Source organism: Rutidosis leptorrhynchoides, chromosome 3 (genome assembly GCF_046630445.1).
Source record: "Rutidosis leptorrhynchoides isolate AG116_Rl617_1_P2 chromosome 3, CSIRO_AGI_Rlap_v1, whole genome shotgun sequence".
Lineage (NCBI taxonomy): Eukaryota > Viridiplantae > Streptophyta > Magnoliopsida > Asterales > Asteraceae > Rutidosis > Rutidosis leptorrhynchoides.
This window is the reverse complement of record NC_092335.1, coordinates 266881197-266890131: the sequence shown is the minus strand read 5'-3', so window position 1 is coordinate 266890131 and position 8935 is coordinate 266881197.

Below are 8935 nucleotides of genomic sequence, written 5' to 3'. Positions count from 1 at the left end.
TTTGTTGGAGTGAGGTGGGGGATAGACAGATTACGGGTCCGGAGATTATACAAGAAACTACCGAGAAGATCATCCAAATTCAACAACGGTTGAAAACTGCCCAAAGTCGACAAAAGAGCTACGCTGACATTAAAAGAAAAGATATAGAATTTGAAATTGGAGAGATGGTCATGCTTAAAGTTGCACCTTGGAAAGGCGTTGTTCGATTTGGTAAACGAGGGAAATTAAATCCAAGGTATATTGGACCATTCAAGATTATTGATCGTGTCGGACCAGTAGCTTACCGACTTGAGTTACCTCAACAACTCGCAGCTGTACATAACACTTTCCACGTCTCGAATTTGAAGAAATGTTTTGCTAAAGAAGATCTCACTATTCCGTTAGATGAAATCCAAATCAACGAAAAACTTCAATTCATCGAAGAACCCGTCGAAATAATGGATCGTGAGGTTAAAAGACTTAAGCAAAACAAGATACCAATTGTTAAGGTTCGATGGAATGCTCGTAGAGGACCCGAGTTCACCTGGGAGCGTGAAGATCAGATGAAGAAGAAATACCCGCATCTATTTCCAGAAGATTCGTCAACACCTTCAACAGCTTAAAATTTCGGGACGAAATTTATTTAACGGGTAGGTACTGTAGTGACCCGAACTTTTCCATGTTTATATATATTAATTGAGATTGATATTTACATGATTAAATATTTCCAACATGTTAAGCAATCAAACTTGTTAAGATTTGATTAATTGAAATATGTTTCATATAGACAATTGACCACCCAAGTTGACCGGTGATTCACGAACGTTAAAACTTGTAAAAACTATATGATGACATATATATGGATATATATATATAGTTAACATGATACTATGATAAGTAAACATATCATTAAGTATATTAACAATGAACTACATATGTAAAAACAAGACTACTAACTTAATGATTTTTAAACGAGACATATATGTAACGATTATCGTTGTAAAGACATTTAATGTATATATATATCATATTAAGAGATATTCATACATGATAATATCATGATAATATAATAATTTAAAATCTCATTTGATATTATAAACATTGGGTTAACAACATTTAACAAGATCGTTAACCTAAAAGTTTCAAAACAACACTTACATGTAACGACTAACGATGACTTAACGACTCAGTTAAAATGTATATACATGTAGTGTTTTAATATGTATTTATACACTTTTGAAAGACTTCAATACACTTATCAAAATACTTCTACTTAACAAAAATGCTTACAATTACATCCTCGTTCAGTTTCATCAACAATTCTACTCGTATGCACCCGTATTCGTACTCGTACAATACACAGCTTTTAGATGTATGTACTATTGGTATATACACTCCAATGATCAGCTCTTAGCAGCCCATGTGAGTCACCTAACACATGTGGGAACCATCATTTGGCAACTAGCATGAAATATCTCATAAAATTACAAAAATATGAGTAATCATTCATGACTTATTTACATGAAAACAAAATAACATATCCTTTATATCTAATCCATACACCAACGACCAAAAACACCTACAAAAACTTTCATTCTTCAATTTTCTTCATCTAATTGATCTCTCTCAAGTTCTATCTTCAAGTTCTAAGTGTTCTTCATAAATTCCAAAAGTTCTAGTTTCATAAAATCAAGAATACTTTCAAGTTTGCTAGCTCACTTCCAATCTTGTAAGGTGATCATCCAACCTCAAGAAATCTTTGTTTCTTACAGTAGGTTATCATTCTAATACAAGGTAATAATCATATTCAAACTTTGGTTCAATTTCTATAACTATAACAATCTTATTTTAAGTGATGATTTTACTTGAACTTGTTTTCGTGTCATGATTCTGCTTCAAGAACTTTGAGCCATCCAAGGATCCATTGAAGCTAGATCCATTTTTCTCTTTTCCAGTAGGTTTATCCAAGGAACTTAAGGTAGTAATGATGTTCATAACATCATTCGATTCATACATATAAAGCTATCTTATTCGAAGGTTTAAACTTGTAATCACTAGAACATAGTTTAGTTAATTCTAAACTTGTTCGCAAACAAAAGTTAATCCTTCTAACTTGACTTTTAAAATCAACTAAACACATGTTCTATATCTATATGATATGCTAACTTAATGATTTAAAACCTGGAAACACGAAAAACACCGTAAAACCGGATTTACGCCGTCGTAGTAACACCGCGGGCTGTTTTGGGTTAGTTAATTAAAAACTATGATAAACTTTGATTTAAAAGTTGTTATTCTGAGAAAATTATTTTTATTATGAACATGAAACTATATCCAAAAATTATGATTAAACCCAAAGTGGAAGTATGTTTTCTAAAATGGTCATCTAGACGTCGTTCTTTCGACTGATATGACTACCTTTACAAAAACGACTTGTAACTTATTTTTCCGACTATAAACCTATACTTTTTCTGTTTAGATTCATAAAATAGAGTTCAATATGAAACCGTAGCAATTTGATTCACTCAAAACGGATTTAAAATGAAGGAGTTATGGGTAAAACAAGATTGGATAATTTTTCTCATTTTAGCTACGTGAAAATTGGTAACAAATCTATTCCAACCAAAACTTAATCAACTTGTATTGTATATTATGTAATCTTGAGATACCATAGACACGTATACAATGTTTCGACCTATCATGTCGACACATCTATATATATTTCGGAACAACCATAGACACTCTATATGTGAATGTTGGAGTTAGCTATACAGGGTTGAGGTTGATTCCAAAATATATATAGTTTGAGTTGTGATCAATACTGAGATACGTATACACTGGGTCGTGGATTGATTCAAGATAATATTTATCGATTTATTTCTGTACATCTAACTGTGGACAACTAGTTGTAGGTTACTAACGAGGACAGCTGACTTAATAAACTTAAAACATCAAAATATATTAAAAGTGTTGTAAATATATTTTGAACATACTTTGATATATATGTATATATTGTTATAGGTTCGTGAATCAACCAGTGGCCAAGTCTTACTTCCCGACGAAGTAAAAATCTGTGAAAGTGAGTTATAGTCCCACTTTTAAAATCTAATATTTTTGGGATGAGAATACATGCAGGTTTTATAAATGATTTACAAAATAGACACAAGTACGTGAAACTACATTCTGTGGATGAATTATCGAAATCGAATATGCCCCTTTTTATTAAGTCTGGTAATTTAAGAATTAGGGAACAGACACCTTAATTGACGCGAATCCTAAAGATAGATCTATTGGGCTTAACAAACCCCATCCAAAGTACCGGATGCTTTAGTACTTCGAAATTTATATCATATCCGAAGGGTGTCCCGGAATGATGGGGATATTCTTATATATGCATCTTGTTAATGTCGGTTACCAGGTGTTCACCATATGAATGATTTTTATCTCTATGTATGGGATGTGTATTGAAATATGAAATCTTGTGGTCTATTATTATGATTTGATATATATAGGTTAAACCTATAACTCACCAACATTTTTGTTGACGTTTTAAGCATGTTTATTCTCAGGTGATTATTAAGAGCTTCCGCTGTCGCATACTTAAATAAGGACGAGATTTGGAGTCCATGCTTGTATGATATTGTGTAAAAACTGCATTCAAGAAACTTATTTTGTTGTAACATATTTGTATTGTAAACCATTATGTAATGGTCGTGTGTAAACAGGATATTTTAGATTATCATTTTTTGATAATCTACGTAAAGCTTTTTAAACCTTTATTGATGAAATAAAGGTTATGGTTTGTTTAAAAATGAATGCAGTCTTTGAAAAAACGTCTCATATAGAGGTCAAAACCTCGCAACGAAATCAATTAATATGGAACGTTTTTAATCAATAAGAACGGGACATTTCACACTACTCGAGCGTGAAGCTCGTTGACTTCTTCTACTATTCCGGGATGATTGGTGGTTGGAACAAGGGGGTGAATAAGATCTAGAATCTTCGATATTATATATTCGTGACGGGATACCCTGGAAAGAAGAGAGAAAATGGTGTTTCGGACTGGTTCGCCGGTAAGTGCTTCAGGTTCTTCGCCAAGAGGTGAATTCGGTTGGTGGAAGGGATCACCTTCTTCTTGCCTCCATTGATTGAGTCGGCTACGAACCCATCCCCAATTCATCCAGAATAGATGATGGTTGATTGGTTCGTTTGTTCCGGTTACGCTGCCGTGGGAGCTCGAGGAGTTCGAGAAATTCATATTATGTGTTTGGAATAGGGTTTGATATGAAATGGGTATTGGATACTGAATGATATATTCGTCTTCTTGAAGAAGTATATATAGCAAAACGATTTTCGTAATTTACGGAGAGAATTTAGAAAAAGTGATAGACAAAGTTTACTGGGATAGATATGATAAGATATGATAAGATGTGATGTGTCATCCATTTATGTAATAATGGTGGTATGACGTGTTGAGATTTGTAACCAGATATTAATTAAAGAATTTCAATTCGTATACTGTGATAACCCAGTGACATTTTCTGACTCGCAAACCGATGCATAAAGACATAAGATTTGGAGTAGTAGCAGGAGCTTGTGGACGAACCGTTATCTTCATATAGAAGTTTGATAAATCTAATAGGTCATAAGTTTGAAAAAAAAAATTAAGTGGAATAAAGATGAATATGATATAAATGAAACACTTTATTTTATTGAGGCTTTAAACAAGCCTTCTCATTACACGATCTGGAGATAGAAATAGTTTAAGGCCTAGCCTTTACATAGATAGAAAATAGGAAAAATAACTAGGAAATATTAAGATTGAAGTAGTCTTCATATTTCTTCTTCTCGTCCTCAACCTCCTTCATAAACTTCTCAAACTTGTCGTTCTTCTCCTTTTGTTCCTCATAAAGATACTCGAGGTATCATAAAGATTAGAAACATCATTGTTGATTACATGGTACATGTAGTCCCTCATAGAAAGTTGACTATTCATGTGGTCTTCCTCCATTTTAAATCTAAGGTCGACATCTTCTCTCAAATGGGCAAGAGATTGTTTTCCCCAGCGGGTATTGCGTTCTTCATCGTCCTTCACTTTCATCACCTTCTCCATCACTTTTTCTGTGTTATACTTTACAAGTTCTTCTAGCCTTTCGGTTCGAGTTTCGAAGGATTTTATGATGATTTCTTTCAAGATTTTGTTTTCTTTCTCTAAGTTATTTAGACGCGCCTCTATCTGAGCGATGTTTTCACGAGATGGTGAGCTAGCCCTTTTTGATGGACCGGCTTTATCAGCAGTAGCGGTTTCAGTTTGCTTTCTCTTTAGAGATAAGTTTTTAGACGATTCCTCAATAGGCTCTTTTTTGGGCTCGTAGCCTGAGTAGTCACCATTGTAGTTAGGAAGGCTTTGAAAAGCTTCCCATTCAGAAGTACTCGTTGGTTTATATACCGGTGAGTGATTAGAGCCAGAGTTAGCAGAATCAACAGGTATCGCATTTGAATGTGGTGGCATAATTTGAGAGTAGACAGAGTTCTCTGATTGGCTCGGCATTCTAAGAAATATTAAAGAATTTAATAAGCATAGTTTCTAAGGCATAGTGTAGCATTTAACAGTTAAAGGCAACACTTAAAGGCACTATGGTCAGGGAAAGTTGTAGTCCTACATTGCTAAGGTACCTAATTGTATAAGGCACACATAAAATACAATCCTGGTTCTCTACAACAACCTGCTCTGATACCAATCTATGACACCCCCAAATAGGGCCTAGGTATTTGTGTCTAATTATATCAAATCACGGTTGTATAAACGAGAACGACTCTACATGAGACGTTTTGTTGAGTTTTGCAGCGGAAGATAATTATGTCTTTAATTGATATGATATGTAATGAAGACTCCAAGCATAGTAACCAATCATCATCAAAGCAGTAGATATACAGCGGAAGTAATATTTAAGTACCTGAGAATAAACATGCTTAAAAAAGTCAACACGAGGTTGAGTGAGTTCATAGGTTTGTCATAAATAATGATTTAAGTAATAGATATAGACCACAAGATTTAATAAAGTAGATCTCGCAGATCCAAAAGTTATGCCAGTGCGTGATATTTAGACTAAACGTTCAAGTTTGCCCCGTGACAAGTTGTTCTGTCCTTGTCGGTTTAATTTCATTATTGAGTAATACAAAGACTTAGTCAAATGTATCGGGGATGTTACTCCCGATAGGCCTATCCCCAATAATTAGGAATACCGCAGCAATTAAAAATATCACTGTAGGGACTTAGTCGGACATAGCCGGGTATAGCATAGTTTTAACAGTTGGTACTGATATTTAGACTAGACTTTCAAGTTTGCCCTGTAACAAGTTATTGTTTATACTTGTTGGTTGGGGACTTGCTGGTCATAGCCCAACATATCACAGATTAATAGTTGGTAATTGTATTTAGACTAGACTTTCAAGTTTGCCCCGTAACAAGTTATCGTTTATACTTGTCAGTTCGGGATTTGTTGGTCATAGCCCAACATATCACAGTTTAATAGTTGATACGTGTAAAACAGTTATAAAAGTTGCGCATGTATTCTCAGCCAAAAAATGTAAAGAGTAAAAGGGATCATATGAAACTCACGATACGATAGTTTGTATGATATGCGTATGATAGCACTGAACAAGTACAGAGTTGTCCTCCGATTCACGAACCTATATCAAATTTATATATTAAAATCTATAATTGTAATTGAACAATTATATTATTAATGTGTAATTGTTACTTTAATAAATTATATGGCTTATTAACAATTTTAATTAACTAATTTATTGATAATTGATATATATATAATAAGTATAATATATATGACTTTATAATAATAGTAAATAATAATAAAGATAATACTACTAGTAATACAAATATTGATAATATTAATAATAATGTTAAAAATAATAATTTAAATGTTATTAATAATGATGTTTATAATAATAATAACAATAATAATAATAATGATAGTAATAATAACAAAATAAAAGTTTTAATATTATTGTTAAGATAAAAATGTTAGTTTTAATAAAAATAATGCTTTTTAATAATAATACTTATATTAATGATAATAAATAATGATGATAATTTTAATAAAGATAATAATAACAAAATGATATTTTTAATTGATAATACTAATTTTAATAAAATGATAGATTTATAAGTAATAATATTTTTAGTAATAATAATAATATTGGTAATAATAATAAGAATAAGAATAATCATAATAATAATAATAAAAATGAAAACTACCTTAGAAGCCCTTCTCAAAAAAAATATGCCCAAGACGGGACTTGAACCCACAACCTCCCGTTAATCCGAACACCTTCCAAACCACTTCTCCATTACTGTCTTTCTATTAATTAATCGATATTTATTTTATTTAATGTAATTTCTGTTTCTGTTTCTTCATCATCTTCTCAGGAATCGAATTCAACCCAAGTACGAATCTTAACATCAATAAATCTAATAGTAAAATTCGTAAATAAAATATAAACAACAGACTTTATAGATTTAAATTACCAGAAAAAGAAGAAAAAAAATACAGCAGCAGCAGTAGCTGAACACACGAAAACTCAAGAATAACCCAATTCCCTTTTTCGAATTTAAGATAGTTTCAGACAAAGATTACAACATGAAAGATGTGTTAAATCCTTATTAGAAACTTTTCAAATGATCAATTTAACCTGAAACTTCAAACAGAAATCGAATTTCTCTATGAACGAATTGTTTGACTTTTATTTTACAATTTTGACTTCGAAAATTTGAATTCGACATGAAAAATTGGGATTTGAGACTTTGAAGATAGTTTACTCAGAGGATTCCTAACAAAACCATATTTATAGATTTTGAAAAGGATTTAGATTTTGAGATTTTGGATAACTGAACAAGAAACAGAGGTACAACGTATATTTTTATAAATTTTTGTTTTATTTATTCACAATGCAGTGATTTAGGATTGATAACTGATATTGATGATGAAAGAAGTGACCGATTTCATTATAAACACAGCTAATCGACTTATATACAGTTGAATGGTCGACGTGAGTTTAATAAGGATGATAAAAAAATAAAAAATTAGGATCTGATGGAGATCGAGCTGGAATTCATGATAGCAAATAATAAATAAAAAGAAAGTAGATACGATCAAATAAAAAAAAATTTACCTAATAATACCTAATTGAATCCATTATCTGATTTATTATTTATATTTAACAATAAATATGAATATACTTAAAAATAAAAATACCTTTAATAATAAAAATAATAATATTACTAGTAATAACAAAAATAATACTAATTATCAATAATAATGTTGATAATGATATTTATAATAATTTTAGTAAATATTACAATACTAATAGTATTAATAATTATATTAATAATAATAATACTTTTAATAACAATAGACTTAATAATAACAATAAATAATTATAATGATAAATTATTATTTATGATAATAATAAATGGTATTATTTTTATATTAATAATAGTAACTATACTAATTTTTAATGATAATGATAATTATAAAGATAATAATGATATAATAACTACTTATAATAAATTTCATGTTATATTATTAATAATATTAATAATACTGATAATAATAATAATGATTGTAAATGTTTAAGAATAATTTATGATAATTTTATTTAAAACAATATTAATAATAATATTAATACGTAATAATTGTTCGTGAATCGTTTATGTTATTGAAGTTTAATTGAATCCATGTAAAGATTTTTGTTTAAATGTTGTCCAAAATTTCTGGGTTGTTATATATATTTTCATACTACTAATTTAAAGAGTTTACAAACAATATATATATATATATATATATATATATATATATATATATATATATATATATATATATATATATATATATATTACTATTTAAATGACGTAATTAACTTATGTTAAAATGTA